The sequence below is a fragment of the Tinamus guttatus genome, unplaced genomic scaffold (genome assembly GCF_059628265.1).
Source record: "Tinamus guttatus ecotype Peru unplaced genomic scaffold, ASM5962826v1 Tinamus_guttatus_pri_ptg000621l, whole genome shotgun sequence".
NCBI lineage: Eukaryota > Metazoa > Chordata > Aves > Tinamiformes > Tinamidae > Tinamus > Tinamus guttatus.
This window is the reverse complement of record NW_028289155.1, coordinates 33,082-49,614: the sequence shown is the minus strand read 5'-3', so window position 1 is coordinate 49,614 and position 16,533 is coordinate 33,082. Positions and strand designations below refer to the sequence as shown.

The 16,533-nt window shown below is 40.5% G+C and overlaps 1 protein-coding gene across 1 annotated transcript in view; it reads left to right on the top strand.

The window, feature by feature from the left end:
* The window catches only part of LOC148592297 (A-type potassium channel modulatory protein DPP6-like), a 127,510-nt gene that overhangs the window by 89,581 nt on the left and 21,396 nt on the right, over nt 1–16,533 (top strand). The window lies entirely within an intron of this gene.

The following is a 16,533-nucleotide window of genomic DNA, read 5'->3' as shown; positions in this document are numbered from 1 at the left end:
AGCATGGGAGCACCTGGCAGTGCTGGACCCACAAGTCCATGTGAAGAAGAGGCCAGGGTGGAATTTGGAAACTGTTGGTTGCTATTAATAAATACACAGGTGCTACTTAAGTAAGTGCATAGCAAATGTCTAGGTAGTGTTGGCAGTGAAAACCTCCTTGCGCTTTAAGATGTTTAATTGCTATTCTCAGTCTAAATGCTTTGCTCATGTCCTGTGTTGCCAAAACAGCATAAATAAAGGGGTTTATCTAGGCTGTTACAACAGGAAGGAAGGCAGGAATCTGTTAAACCATGAGAAACATAGCTTAGATTTTAGACCTGGATTGTCTTCTTCAGGGATTTCTGCAGATTTCATATTCCGAGAGCACTAAAGGGAAATCACGTCCTTCCCTGCTTTTCATCTGCTGGGCTTTTGCCTAGGTTCAGGCAGTGACAGTAACCTGCACAGTAAAGACAGAAAACCCTGCAGTTAATGGCTTTTTAATGTACTATAATAGGCCATGGAGAACAGCCTTTCTGCCATGTAGCTGTTTTGCTCATTACTACTAGATAGAATGAGATGAGAAATCAATTTAGCTCTTTTAAAAATTAATATAGTCTGCAGGAGCGAGCAGGGGATGCACTCCATACCTTGTCTTTAAGAGTGACCCCGTGTGTCAGCTCTGCAAGGCCGGGACGCTGTAGCAGTAGACCAAAAACCTAAGAAAGTAAGTCCATAATGGTCAAATGCTATTATTATTATTATTATTTTTAAGAATTATTTGATGTGCCTGGGTATGCTCCAGGTTGGAGAAGTGGGAGAGCCCAGAGTCCTACAACAGACAGGTCCCCGCAGGATGTCACAACAAACAAACACATTTACAAGCACTGCTCTGTGAGTGCCACCACGCAGCCACTGGATGAGGAGGAGTATCATGGCCTCACTTCTGCTTTTTCTAGGTTTAGGTGGCTTTCGTGACAAGCACATTTACTGTCATGTTTAATTCTGATACTATAATATTCATTTGTGCAAGTAGTGAAACATCTTCTTCCAAAAAAATATTCTTGATGCTGCAATACTTACATTAGAGGATTTAAATAGATTTAAATTAGAATACAGCAAACAAAGACTGTAAGAAAGGAGTAATAGCAGAGTTAAGGAATGAGTCTGGGCTGCAATAGTAAAGACAGACAATCTTTTACAGTTGAGAAGGTCAAGATTTTCATGCACCTAAATGTATATTTAGGAACCTCCATTGGTGACCTACTTTCTCCAAAGCTTTCTGAACACTTACCCTTCTTCTTGATGTCAGTAGAATCTCAGCAGCTCTGAATCAAATGCCCTACTGAGGTACCAAAACATAGCTCTAAATACCCCAAAATGTGTCCCCTGACATTCAGTGTAATTCCTTTGCATTGACTCTACATCACTGCATAGCACCAGGTTGAGTGAAGAGTCCAGTCTGAGGGCAGGAATGGTGTTGTGGAGGTCACCTTTGGAAGGTGAGATGGAAGGGAGCCACGAGGAGGGCTTTGGAGGAGCCCTGCTGGGTGGTGTGAGAAGGAAGAGGCTGCGGAGTCACTGGTGGGATGAGGCCAGGAACCCGGGAGTGCCTGGCATCCACAAAACTGTGGTGTGAAAGGAGGCTCGAGGAGCCTACGCAGGGCTGGAGCTGTGAAGAGGGGTTGACAGGGAGCCTGGAGATCAGGAAAGTGGTGTGAGAAGTGACTGAATTGCCCAACACTAAGGGCTGGAAAATATATGCAATTGCTTGGGGGATTTTGTGGGGAAGAGTTAATGAATCAAAGAGGACTGGAAGGGGAAGGATATGGCCTGGAAAGTCACTCTGGTTCTAGCGATAGTTCTACCAACACCAGTCCCGGGTAACTAACTAATTCCATTCTCATTGATTTTTAAGAGAGAGCAGACAGGATATACTTCCTCCCCACAGGCAATCTGATGGTAACATGTTGGAACAGCAAGCAGGTTTCCAATACTTTTTATAGCCCTTAGTGAAAACAGATTCCCCATTTCACTTTCAAGCCCAGCTCCACTAAAGTTAGTGCTTTTCTCTCCAAGTAATCCAAAAATGAGACAGTGCCTCCTGCTGCAAAAGTACCTGCCAGCTATCTGGGAATAATTTGAAGCAGTAACAGGTATGGAAGCCCTTTTGCACATTAAGTTTGTTTGCAGATTTGAGGTCAGAAGCCATGAAAATTTAGTGGAAGCTGTCCCTGTCGTTCCTCCCCATGTTCATCCTTCCTGCTGCACCCAGCGCACAGCAACATCTCCAGGCTTCATGCGACGTGGTCCAGCACGTCCAAGAGGGTCCAGGTTCATGACTAGGGACTAGTGCAAAGCTGCTGAAATCAGTGCTGGGTCCCTTTGCCATTCTGGGCAGAGAGAATTGCACCCAATTCCCAGAGGAGGATCTTTTTATTAAAAAAAAAAAAAAAAAAAGAGAGAGAGAGAGAGAGAAGAGCAGGGCTGAAAAGGGGAAACTCTGCCATAGGAGGCTACTGCCTCTGTGGGTGGCTTTTGAAGGTGCAGCTCACATCAGTGGTTATTTCTACTGTTAGGAAAAGAAGCACACACACCTGTTCTGCCTCCGTGCTTAAAAATCGGAATCCAGGTTGGAAAGGATCTAGTTTTTCTTCTTTTTTTGTACTGATTTGAAATCAAACCCAGCTGCTTTCAGAGTCAGTGTAGTTGCACTAGTTTTACAGGATAGCAAGGGGGAGGAGTAGAAGACTTTCTGTCTGTCTGTTGGGTAAAAACCCGGATTGCATGTAGTCGTGCAATGAGTATGAGTTGCATCTATGTACAACTCATAGATGCATTTACCCGTTTACCCTTGCAAAGTTAGTAACTTGAGCTGCCAACTGCCCCCATCTGTCAAGTGAACCGGTACCAAAAGTGGCCCTGGTGTCCCAGAAATTGTCCTTAATGTGCCTTTGAAAGGGTGGTGGTCATTGCAGCCTGGATGGTTGAACTTGTACTTAAAGTTGTTTCCTTTGCCTCTTCAGGGCCACGTAGCACTGAAGGGAGAGAGGAGGGAGCAGAACAAGGAAGACTGGACTAAGGGTGGGAAAGATCTGGGAAAGCGAACATGTAGGAAAAAGCCGAGAGAGGAAATGAAGTGCATAATTACAGGTTATGCCTACATCCTGCTGGGACCTCCGGCTGGGTTTTCCAGGACAGATTATGTCTTTAGGCTTGCTCGTTGTCAGCCTTTAGATGCCTTCTTATTTGGAGGAAATCTGCATTTGTAATGGGCTTATTTTTGCTTCCCTAGGCAGAAAGAGTTTCACTTTTCCACACTGTCCCACCCCAATCCGATTCCTTTCTGAAGACTGTGGCTCAGCACAAAGTGCATTTTCCTCCCTCTGTCACTGTCACAGAGCCTGCTCCGCTGCTCGTAGCCATTTGTGCAGCATGGAGTGCTCACCACGGGTAATTAGAGCAGTGTGTATTCTTCCACGTGCTCTCTGCTAATGAACATTAAATAAATATATGCAGAGATACAGCAATTTCTTAATTTAGAGATGGAAATATTGTGTGTCTGGTGATTAAACTTTGTATCAGATACTTGTAATTGAAAATTTAGCAGGCAAAGATTTACTTATCTAACAAGGAAAATCTCTTGTGAGTTTGGATCTCCTGGCCATGTTCAGTGATTGAACATATTAGAAGCAGATTTTTTTTCTTTTTGTAGAAGTGGTAACAGACTTCCATAACTAATTAACTGAAATTTAGAATGAAATGATTATTGCTTATCAAAAGAACTACTTTAAAATGCATCTATACAAATCTCTTATCAATGAAAAATCAGTTAAAAGCAGAAGAGACCAAAGCTTTGCCCTTCTGGATGTTCTGTTTCTGAGGTGGTGGTAAGTGCAAGCAGGGGAAGGGGCGAGTGCGTGAGATCATCCCCCAACTGTTCCAGCTTCCTGCTTCTTTTTCTTGATCCTCTTGAGGTTTGATTATTTAGTAGCCGAAAATATATTTGTCTTCCAAGTTACTTCTGTAATATCCTTGAGTCTGCATAAATGTCTTGCATCCAAAGTGTCCTTTCTTAAGGACAGGCTTGGTACCTGTTGTGTGAAGGACTAGTTGCTGCTGTTCACTTCAGTGTTGATCCCACTTGCTTTGCTGGATGGTTTTTAGTTCTGGTGCTGGAATATATGGTAACCCCCAACCACCTTTCTCCTGCTGCTCATGGTTTTGAAACACCTCCAATATATTCCCACATTCAGTTGTTCCTCACAGTGGACACGGACCAATACCTTGGCCCATCCTTATCCTTTCTTGAAGATTTCTTTAATATCTTTTTGTATTTTTATACCAAACTTATCATATTTGAGAGGAGGGGGTCAGAACTGCACACATGTAGGTGTCTAAAATAGAAGCATCAAGGGCTTGGCTTCTTAAATGTGTTCAAATGACTTGGGTTTCATGATGTTTTAAGGCAAATGTATTCATAAATGTAATTTGATTGATCCCAAAGAGAAAGTAGATTTTGCACTGCATTGGAGTAAAATCTGCATATCTCTGGTAGAAAAGGTGACTTTGCAAGTGATTGTGAAGCAGAAGTTGCCATACATGCTGCAAAATAATCCCTGAACTAAGCAGTATAACACCTCTTTAAAAAAAAAAAAAAAGGCTTATAGCTTCCAGCTTATCAGGAAAAGAACTCAAGGTAACATAGCAAGTGTAAAGAAACGAAAGAAGAAAAGAAACATGCAAGGAAAAAGGCAGTGGAGAAAAAATGTCTATAATACTGGATAGTTGGTGAGAAAGATTTCTGAACAAGCAAGCAGAAGCTGCGTGGCCAGGCAGGGCCTTCACAGTGCCACCATCTTGGGGTAACCTCCAATTTTTACTTTGCTACACCTAAAGTACAGGTCTCTGGGGCCAGGTGTTTTACAAGAATGCTTCCTTTAATTCAAAAAAAAAAAGTTAAATAAAGTCTAAAAGTATTTAGTTCTCAAAAATAAGAACTTATTTAGTTCTAGAATGTGAATGAAACAAAAATAATGTTTTATTTGATTAGAAAATATATTTAAACAATAACCGGTTCTTCTGAAGCCATAATCTTGATTTTTAAATCTTTCAGCTTTTAATAATGCACAAAATTGAGACAATCAGTCCCAAAGAATATTAACATTACAATGTGAAAAAGGTTTCAGCATAAAAGCAAATCTGCAATAAAAAATGGATTTGTATAATTTTATTTATATTTTATTTATTTAATTTTACCATCATTTATATCATGGCTTTTTGGCATGCACTGGACTTAATGCTTGTAAAAGCACATGTAAAAGTGAACAATACTTTGCAAGGTTGATAAATTCTGCATTTCCAGGAGACGTTGGGATGTCCATGTCATCGTCTGCGTGGTCATGTATACCAAATAAGTCAGTCCACATGTTACCCAGAAATGTTGTTCTTGCTGTAGGAATATCTGACTGTAGTGGTACCTCCAGGTGGATTGAGAAGTATCTGCAAAACTTTGACAAAACATTCATGAATTCTGTTGGTCAAGGGTTCCAGAAAGTATTTATATCCAATAGTCTCATCTATTATCACCCCAGTAAATACTCATTCCCCAATTGGAAGTCAGTTTTCCCATGTCCTAGTGAACAAGGGTCCACATGGAGAAGCTGCTACCACAGCTGGCACATGTTGGTCATCCAGTTGGCAGGATCAGGAGAAACCAGGGCCAGATGGACTGAGACCTTCTCCTCTGCACCATTAGCTAAGAGGGCTAATGTGTGTAAGCCAGGTAATACAAAGATATTTTCACTGTGTTTATTCTTATTACTTCAATTCATGGACTGACTTATTCTACAAGATGCATTTCCTGGAAGGATTATTCATAAGCTAAGATGCTTATTAATAATTTGGAAGTATCCTTTCTTTCCTTACTCTTCTTCCCAACGGGAGCATTCTTACATTTCCCCAGCCTTTTTCTTATTACAATGTGTGTCTTATGTGTATTTATTCCATACATTCAGTATTTTCCTTCTTCTAGATTTTATTTCGGGGTAACAGTTGTGAGAATTTTCTGTCACCTTTTGCATTTAGCATTTAGCTGAAACTGAAGTCAGGAGTCTACACAAGATATGGCCTTAAACCCAGAAAAATGCAGTAAACTGTTGACCTTTATTCTTTATTTATTATTTCTTTTTCTATTTTTGCATTCCTCAGAAAAGGATATTTATACAAGTAGAATTTTATTCCAGTAATTATCATATTATCTTTTTCCTGCCTTTTTTTTTTTTTTTGTTTCTATCTCGATGGACACAGCATGCCCAACACAGCCATATTATCAAGCCAGGATAGATCTGAGTATGGAAGACAGGAGAGGATTTGTTAGAATTCTATATTTTGTATCTGGTGGGTTTATTTATTTATTTATTTCCTTTAGAGCAGGAAAGGGAGAACATAATGATCAGTGCTCTGTTGCCATCAATTTGTTTTAAGGGAAACAATATTGGTTATATTGAGGAGAAAACAATACTAAAAATAGTATGTTTTTACCCAGTTTGAAGGACTCTTCACCATCACCTTGATCACTACAGTGAACTTTGGTTGGTCCATCAAAAGAAAGAGATTGCAGTGGGAAAAGGAAAGGTCCAGAGAAGGACCTTGTTTCTCTGCCTCTCTGCTTCTCCATGGCAGAAGCATGGAGAGGCACCATAAAAAGAAAAAAAAAATTAATGGCTGAGGTGATAAAGAGGTGGTGTAAGGATATAGAAAATAACAAAATATATTAAGTCACATTCCTTTGTTTGAATAAGATCAAGGGGTGTTCTATAGTTACAAAGCTGTCAGCTGAATGTTTTTGGCCCAGGGAACCCCTTGAGAAGGTTTTTTGGATGAAATGTTGGTGAGGATTCAAACTGGAGCAGTCATTCCTTTGGTAGAGCCCCCACAAGGAGCTTGCTACCTGCAGCATGGAGCTAATCAGGCTCTGCAGAAGCTGATGCTGCTCTTCTGGACTGACACTGCCTGGTGTTAGCAGAAATTCAGTTAATCACCTCGCTGATTTGTTATGGGGTTTCCTGTGGGAGCCGGCCTGGTCAGTGTAGGCAAAGAGCTTTGAGACTTCAAGGGAAAAATATATCCTTATCTGATGCAAATTTTTTCATTCTCTCATTTGCTGTTAATTTAAAACTCATTAGCTTGCATGCATAATTGCAGCTTGTTCCTCCCAGTAGCCATCCCCTTGCATTTGGTTACAGTGAATCTCTGTACCCTCTCAAGTGTCTTTCATTGCTAGGTCCTCTACCTGCAAACACTTTCAATTATTTATTAATAGGTCTTTGCATGTGTTGAACACGTTTCCATAGATTCTGTAGAGCAGTGCCCTCTTGTGACTAGTCCAAAACCAGAAACCACAAGCCAGTAGCAGAAATGTGTAGGATGTTGTTGCGTTTGATATCTTATTGGTCTTGCACATTCCAAGGCTTTGAGCTTCAGTGATGACTACATCTTTTTCACACTTCTTTTACAACTGAGGCTCAGCGTAGTCATAGGCAGTACCATAGGCACATCCGGAGTGATTAGTTAGTATAAAAGGGATCATGAAGTGCTGCATGCAAAGGTGAAGCTTAGCCAGCACGATAGACACTGTCTGCTTTGCTTGTTGATGTGCACAGCCCTGATGCAGCGTGTCCTGAAACATCGGTTCTCTGTTCATGGCGACAGTAATGAAAAGGAAAATAACTTCTTTAGGTGTTCTTTGTCACAGCCACTAACAAGTGGAATTTGGTTAAGGGCAAAGAGCAAGAGATGAGGAAACGCACAGAGGGATTAAGGAGGCAAGCCACAGGGTCATATTTGAATGAGAATTTATTCATGGATTCCTTTTCTTCTCGGGTGTCAAGTGGATTATTACTTTTATGTGCAGCACTCATGCTCCCCTGTGTGAAGCCAGACCAGATGAGACAGAGAAGACCTGGCGATTTTGGAAGGGAAGAAGGATGTCTATGTAGGGCTCAGTTTTACCTGGCCCAATGGCTACCTTTGTCGAGCTGGGGCTGTAACAGGAAAACAAAAAATAACGACAAAAAATAACAACAACAACAAAGTAATGATTATTGAGGAATAACTCCTCCTACTGAAGAGTTTTTTGTAACAAGAAATATATAGGGCTTTCAGAAAGGCAGCAGGATGGAGTCGAAATGGATTCACCTTTGAGGATTTCTTGTTCATCTCTCTCCTAATTGCAGTCTCCTGCATTTTTCCCCCTGCTATGTGTGTTATAAAAGCAGAGAGATGCAGGGAAGAGGAGTTATTTGAAGTAGAAATGAGTTCCCTGTTTCTCACAGGGACTTCAGCTTCTTGTGCCTGTGCCACTGCAGCATGGTCTGAGCCTGTCGAGCTCTCACATTAGGGCTCTTTGAAGCAGACTTCAGTCTAGCGAATGAGGGGCAGCAGTAGAATTATTTCTGGTTTCAGATTTGGAACTAAGCTTTCATAGGCGTGGGCAGCCTGGATTTCAGTCATGGGACTGAGACCTCTTAGCAAGGCAGAAATTTTTTTTTTTTTTTTTAGTTTTGATCTTGAAAACTCTGGATTAGACAAGACAAAAAGAGGAACAGAATAATATTACTGATTTTTACAATTATGAGTTTTCCCAGGACCCAGCCTTCATAGAGCTTTTGGCAAGCTAATTTGTAAGTTAGACTTGCATACTGCTAAGGGTTTTTTCCTGAGCTACGGGTGTGTTTTATTTTGCTGGTATGGCTGTAAAAGCACTGCATGGGTGCACCAAGTACAATCTGCTTTTAAGCAAGGAACAATTAAAACTACTTCTAACGTAGTAAAGCACAGCCACCAATACATTATACAGCATTTAGCTGCATTATTCTAAATCACCTATTTATAAAAGGTTTTCCTTTCAGCTTCTCGTGTAAAATAACTAACTAAATAAATAAAAGATAGAAGCAGTAGAAGGCTAATGACCCATAATGCAAGAACGATAAAAAGGGGATTTCAGTTGTCTCCTGGAATTAAAGTGATGTTGTTAAAAGCAAGCTGCTCTCTGTCCCCTGTTGCTTCCTTGCCTCAGTCTCAGGCAGTATAAGAGACTGTTGCTGATTTCTGCACTGCAGATCAGTAACGCAGAAATAGCAAGAATTGGTGGTGAGGGAAGCAGATTTAAGGCAAAGAGCTGCAGTGGGGGAGCTGATGGCTGATAGATGCCCTATTCTATAGGATGAAGCTTAAGGAGAAGCTCTCCCTGGCACATGGACAGAATGAAGGTAGCTTCAGATCCTTCGCTCCGAATCCATATTTCATTGCCTTTCTCCAAACTCACCTTCTTCTCCTCACTCTCTCCCTCTCTCTCCATTATTCCAGCATCAGTTTACTGCAACACCAGGGGATGGGGAATGCAAAGCCTCTTCTGCCTCTTTTTCCTGGGAAACAGCTCGGTACCAAAACAGGCCTGGCTTGTGCTTTGGGTACTGAATTTCACATTCAATTGTTTATGAGTACATGAAATAAATATCAAAGAGATGCATTGCAGTAAGTCTTGAAAGAACAGAAGATCATAATATTAAAAGTGCAACTTGATTTGGGGATTGAATCTGTCTGGCCTTGAATCTGATTTTATTTTTATTATATTCTCCACAGTTAAGTTTTACAGCACTTAGGGACTATGCATGGTCTTAGCATCCATTGACCAATTACTGCCCATGCTGTCCTGAGGAATACAACACACCTGCCCCAGGGAACACAGGTTTGAGAGGGCCTGTTCTCATTACTATGCAAATGCTCTTGGCTTCAATAAAGCAGATACTGTCCTAAGTGAGTAAATAATCCTGCAGGCTTAATAAATAAGATTACATTTCCCCTTTCATTAAAGCAAAATAAAAATAGCATTTATCTGAACCTACCTGGACTTGTCCTTCTTCTCCCTTGTTCCCCCTCATATCATAGTCAATCTTTTTCATCCTATCTGATACATTTTGTTAATCTTTGATTGTTTTTTTCTGTCAGTTTTACTTTTCTCTGGTTAATTTACCCTTTTCTGTGGTTTACCTCATTGCTTTCATTATTTCCCAAGACCTGAGGCTCTCTGTCTCAAAATTAGCCTCTGAAGACAGTAATGCTGTGGTTGTGCGATCTCTTTCAGCATTAAGGGCTCTTTAACCATCTGGGCCCCATGCAGCGCATCTTTATCTTATCCCATTTGCTCTTCCTTGTCACTCAGAGCTCTTTTTGACTAGAAATGCCAAGTTCTCCACAATTTAAATTCCCTATGTGTTACAATAGGATGTTAAGGGGAGTTGTTTAGACACCTGGTTTTAATGTACAAAGCTGCTGCTTTGCTCAGCAGTCCTGGGAGCTGTCGCGAACATGGCCAGTAGCAGCCGAGCGCGCAGCGGTTTTGGTGCCAAGCGGGGTTCGGGTGCTATTCTAACAGTTAAACACTGCAATTCAGGATAAATTGGCTTCCTTACAACAGGGCCCATCCTCCCCAAAGGCTGTAATCACTGCAGCCGGTACTTTTCTTTACTGTGCAATATCCCAGGTTTGTTTTCTCCGGGCAGACCCCTCTCTCAGCTTGGGTGTGCATGTCCTGGGAATGAGTTTGGCGAGTTGTCCAAGACCTTGCAAGGAGCAGACCTGCTCCTTTCGCTATCTCTGGCTACCATCTACCAGGCTGGTGCTCACCTGGCCCCTCAGGAAATTTGTCTACAGACCAAATAAGCAGAAGGTTTTGTTTTCGTTTTAATTTTAAATCCAGTTCCCACAGTCATGTGTTTTTCCAAACGAATATGGTTGTAGTACTGGCCTTGGCCAATCTTTTCTGTTTGAAATACCATCTGTCCTACACTTGTAACCTTCCTTCCTGTTATCTTGTTAGACTGTAAATGCTAACTAGTAATGTCCAATCGATACTTCCCTGGGAGGACTCCAAGAAACCCTCAGCCAGCTCAGGAATTGCTGTCAGTGTTTGAGCAAATGGAAACTGCTGTTTGTCCCAACACTGAGCTCCCTGCATGGTGGTCAGGGGTATGAAACACTCGTGGAAGAGCTTTCTTTCAGATGTAAGATAAAATCCTGAAGTCCTGACTGCTTTGAGTCATTAAAGCTCCCACGATAACTTTTTTGGAAGAGATGGGATGATAACATCTTTCTCTTGACTCATTTCCAGCTCCAGTAATTGCCTTCAATTGAATAGGAGACGGTATTTTCACTTTACATAAAGCTCAGAGGACCCTTCCGAGCTCCTGACCTTCCAGTTAGTTGGTCGGATGCTAACTGCCTGCCAGCTGCCATGGGTAATGACAGAAGGGAGGCCTAGCATCCCTACAGGTGGGCAGCAGAATTTGCTCTTTTGGGCCACCTCTTGCAGTGGTCCTGTGATATTAGATATGACAGTGAACAGCTAAATCAGAGCCATGTGCATTGCCTGTGCGATGTGTGGAAGCACCATGTCAACTCGCTCCAGTAGGGCCTTCTGCAGTCTGCTCTGTCGACACAAGGTAATTTGTTTGCTAGTCTTGCTGTCACATTTTTATCCAGAGACTCATTTATCTGAAATTGTTCTGAACTTGAATTTCCTTTATTTGACAATCTCCCTTAATCTTAGGGATTGAGAACAATAATTCCCCTGATGCTGCCTTTCATCAGACTTAGGCTCATTCAATTATCTTTCGTGCCTGTGGAGCTGAAACTACAGGAGTCGAGATGTTGCTTTTTCATTTAAGTCTATAGCTCTTAGTGACTGGTGCTGTCCTAACAATCTTGCTATTGCTTCATTCTTTTTCACTAAATCTTATTCCTAACCTGCTGCATGTGAATTTTACTTTTCTGATTTTCATTCCCTGCTTGTTAAACTGATAGAAATTTTCAATTTCATTAAATTTTTTTTTAGAGCTGGCTTTGAATTCTTATTCCTTCGTATCTTTTATCACATAGTTCTGGTTTCTACTTTCCATAATCTCTAGCAAATAATGAAAATTCTCCCCAAATGCATACCATCCTTACCAATTATCTTATAAAAGTGTCTCTCACATCTAATAATATATACTTACTTCGTGTCATCAGAGAGGCATTACAGCTATAAATTCTTGAGTCTTGACATTAATGCAAATTTGCATTCCGGTAGCTGGAACTTAACACTTTAGGTTTCCTTGCATCTGTCAGTAGTCAAACTCACTTCTTAAGAGAGAAAATAGTCCCAAACTTTCTTGTCCCCTGTGTTGTCATTTGATGCCTAGTTTGAGAATCCCATGAGCACAACGATGAAGAAAACACTCTGTTGGGTCAGACAAGTGTTCCTCCTGCCCAGTGAAGTATTTAACCACGTCACTAGCTGCTCTCCTTTCGGTAGTCCATCACTGAGCAGCACTGGCTTAGGCATGGCAGAGGGTATATCCCTGCCTTTTTCCTTTAGTATCTGCTGGAGGACCTCTTGTACATGAATTTGTGCACTCCCTTTTTGAACTTGCTGATAGCATCTGCCTTCACATCAAATCTGTTCCCTGCACCAACAAATTCTTGCAGCTTACTGCCTGTTGTGTTAAAAAAAAAAAAAATTTTTTTTTTTCCTTTTTAATACCTTCAGTGAGTTCTGAAGTCCTCAATGTTCTAGTTCTAGTGTTATAGGATATGGTAAATAACAGTCCCCCATTCAGCTTATCTGCTACCCTCATGATTTTGTATTCCTCAGTGGTATCACGTCTCAATCTTTTCCATTTCTCCTCCTAAGACAGTTTCACCTTTCCTTTAATTATTTGAGTTTTTGCTCCTGTATCTCTGATACAGAACCCAAAACTACACAGAGTGCTCAAGGCATGTGCTATGGATTTATATCCTGGCAAACAATGCATGACCTTTTGCTCTCTTGAAAACTTTTTGTTTTTTTTGTCTAGCTTTTTGTTGCCTTTTGGATTGCCACAGTACTTTGAGCGGATGATACGGGAGGACTCTCAGTGACGGCCTCATGATCCCTTTCCTGAGTTACGACTCTCAGTTCAAGTTCAGCATCATGTCAGCACCAAGGGGGCCAGGTTTTCAGAGGCCTATGCTTTTTCTGATGATCGAACTTTGTGAAGGGTTTGTCCGGCTTGCATGCCTCAAAGTGGAAGCATGCAAAATTTCTAGCCAGTTGTGGCCGTTTATAGTCCCTAATGTGCCCTTAAGAGAAACCACAGCAATTTTATCTGGTTCCCCCCTAAATGAGAGGAGAGGAGGCAGCTGCCAGGCTGCAAAGCCGGTGCATGTGCTGCTTCTGTCAAATCTGTGGCTCAGCAACTGCAAGCTACTCCCTGTAGCTAGATCTGTGTTTTAATGTGTGTGTTTCCTGCCTGAATTTAAGAAAGATATGTACAGAGAAGTTAGGAATCTGTGATGCTGCACATATATCATCTGTCTTGGGCTTCCTGCATTCACACATTTGGCTTATCAGTTTGCTTTGGTTTTCTTTTTACTTTTTTGCCAAGACTCCCATTCCTCCCTGCGGTCTTGGAATAGCACCAAGGCTGTTCAGCTGTTTCTAGTAAACATTGCTTTTTGTCGTCAGTCACTTTTGCAAGTGTGACTACATATCTATGTCTACAAACAGATGTGTAATATATTCTACCAACCAGTCCATTTCCTGGAAGTTGAAAGAGGGGGAGGAGTTGAGTATGTGAACTCTGCTGTTGAAGAAATCCATTATATAATGGAATAAATGGCTTTATGCCTGAAAGTTACAATTTTCAGCATCATTTACACTGAACACTCACCCCAAAGAAAGGCAGGTATAAAAAATGAGATGCAGTGGTGACCTTTATCAGTTGTGGTGACAGCTATAAATCAGACTGCAAATTCTCATCAGCCCACTGGACAGAATTCATTACAGACAGAGATTGCTGCAATGCTTTTTGTCTTTGATTGAGGTACGTCCCATTTAAATAAATGCTCTTTCACTGGAACAAATCACACATTTCAAAGCAGAAGTCCAAGAATATTATTCATTGATTTTTTTGAAGACTGAGATAATACGACTTACAGACTAGCAAAATCTCACTGTGTTTTCCTTGGAATATAATGCAGATCAATTTGTTCTTCTTTTAGGCAGGCCAATTTTCTGTTCATTAATTCAGGCTCTGTGTTGATGGCTTGTATTGAATATAATAGTCAGATTTACAGGCCTAACAAATCAGCACTGCTTGCTTTGTTCTTCCTTATTCATACCAGAAGTACATACAACAGATTAGCACCTGATTTCAAACTTGTTCCACTTCAAGAAATAATGGGAAAGTCTTTCATTGCCTACTTCCAGCTGCGGAGCAACTTTTATGCAATCATCTTGGAATTATATACCTTATCAGTCTTATGTTTTTGAGATAATTGCAAGCAACAGCATAGGGAGTAATAAAAGGTGAGCAGGAATGCTGTTATGAGCAGTAATGCAACCTCAATCAGTTCGTGCAAGAAACAGCTACCAAAAATTAATAGGCCCCTAATAGGCCCCTTTGCCTGTGTACTAAACTTCAAGCTGAGAAAAAACTTTCATTAGGAAATATTCTGATAGGCTTAAACGTTTTAAAATGCCTTACTGGCCATATTTAAAAGGAGATTTTCCTCTTCAGAGCTCAGTACGTGACTGGAAAATATTATTTGTTGCTAACCCAGGATCATTATTTAAATAGTAATCTGTTTCAAAATGGCTGATAATTATGTAATAGTCTCTCTCTCAGCTCAGTTACTCCTATTTTCCAAAATACCTGAAAATAAAATGTTGTATTATGTAAGATCTTCTTATAGGAAATGATGTTTCAGCCTTAATGGTTTAAGGATATAAATGGACAAGATATTTAGAGAGTGTTAATATGTTTTATTATAACATCTTATAGGTTGTCGACACACAAGCATTTCTTCATGATCTGGAGAAGAAGCTGGGAGTTGAAAATACAAATAAATCTGTGCTGGATCAGACCTCAGAGATCATCTGCTCCAGCATCTGGCCCTGACAAGAGCAATTGCTTAGGGAAGAAAGACTTTAAAAAGTGGGCAAGGTTTTCTTGACAATAATTCAGGATATACTTTTAGTCTCCAGAAATCTGAGGCTGAAGGGCTTTCTGAAGATTGTCTCCCTTCAAGAGCCATAACTTTGTTGGGCTTTTCTTCCACTTTTATTTTTCTTTAACATACATACAGTTTTGCCATCCACTGTAGTCTGGGACTGAGACTTCCACAGTTTGTTTACCTTTTGCTCGAAAAAGTACTCCCTTTGATTTGCTTTGAGCCTGCTATTTGCTGGTGTCATTTGATGCCTCCTAATATTTATGTTAGAGGAGACAGGCAGGGAACAAGAATTCATTATTTATCTTCTTGATGATGCTTATGAGTTTTGGGACTCTGTTCTAGTCCTGTTCAATCAGTTCTTCTCCAAGTTGAAGCACCTTAGTTTATGCAGGGATAAATCATATAGAGCAATATCCTTCCTTGAATATAATCAGGCATGCTTATGAAAATTCCATGGGCCTTGGACAACATCTCTGAGGAACTAATAAACACATTTTAATATTGTCAAATCCAAACAGGAGCTCTCTTCATTATTCTGGTCTCAAATATAAGTTTTAATGTAACAGGATTCTGCATTTTTTATTTATGAGAGAAGATGTTTATAAAATTTATGACCTAACTAAAAGAAAGTACAGAAAGAGAGGAAACACTAGAGATTCTTTGAGAACTTTGGCCAGGAGTCTGAATGGCTGCTGCCGTGGCTTGGACACATCTTCGGTCTCTAAAACCTTATTATTTGGGGGACATCAACCATAGTACAGCAACACCTTGACCTCAAAGAATTGAATTCTTCCTATTCTCAAAAAATAATATCTCTTTACAGAGAGTGTTATATCTGAAACAATGAAATGTATGGTGATGAGTGTTTTTATTAAAAATAATAAACAAAGTGAAGAACTTTTTCTCTGCACTTCGAAAGCACTTTGCAGAGATGGTTAGTGATTGTGATGGGAATGATTATCAACTGTTTAAAATATATTATAATAGTAATAATAAATAATGAGGGAACTTGTTAGGATTGAACAACAAAATTTTGGCAGAACTGAGTCTCTGGAGCTGGTGCTTTCTTTGCAGGTTATGAACCCTGGGCACCTATACCTGGTATAATGAGTTAAGTCAGTATCTGTATAAATGCTTAACAATTTAGACTCACCTTTGACTCATCACAGAACAAGCCATGGGTTATGTTTAATCATTCACGTGTCCCCAGTACTTATGGGATTCACTGTGGCAGTCACCCTGCAGTAGTGTCATAGCACTGCTTGAAAGTAGGAAATGAGGAATTGTTTCCCTAACGAAAACCGGAGGCAGAAGCGAGGTAAGATCTGCTGAATTTAGGTCTTAATTTAGCAGGTTATGAAAGGCAATGACACTAACCTCATATCAAGAAAAGCTGCTGAACCTTTTAAAGGCAATGTGCTCGGGACTTCAGTTTTATCTTTTATCTATGGGGTAGTGTAAACACTGATCAGGCTTGAATTTGAGTTTGTGAATTTGTGAAGGTGACAACCCTTTATT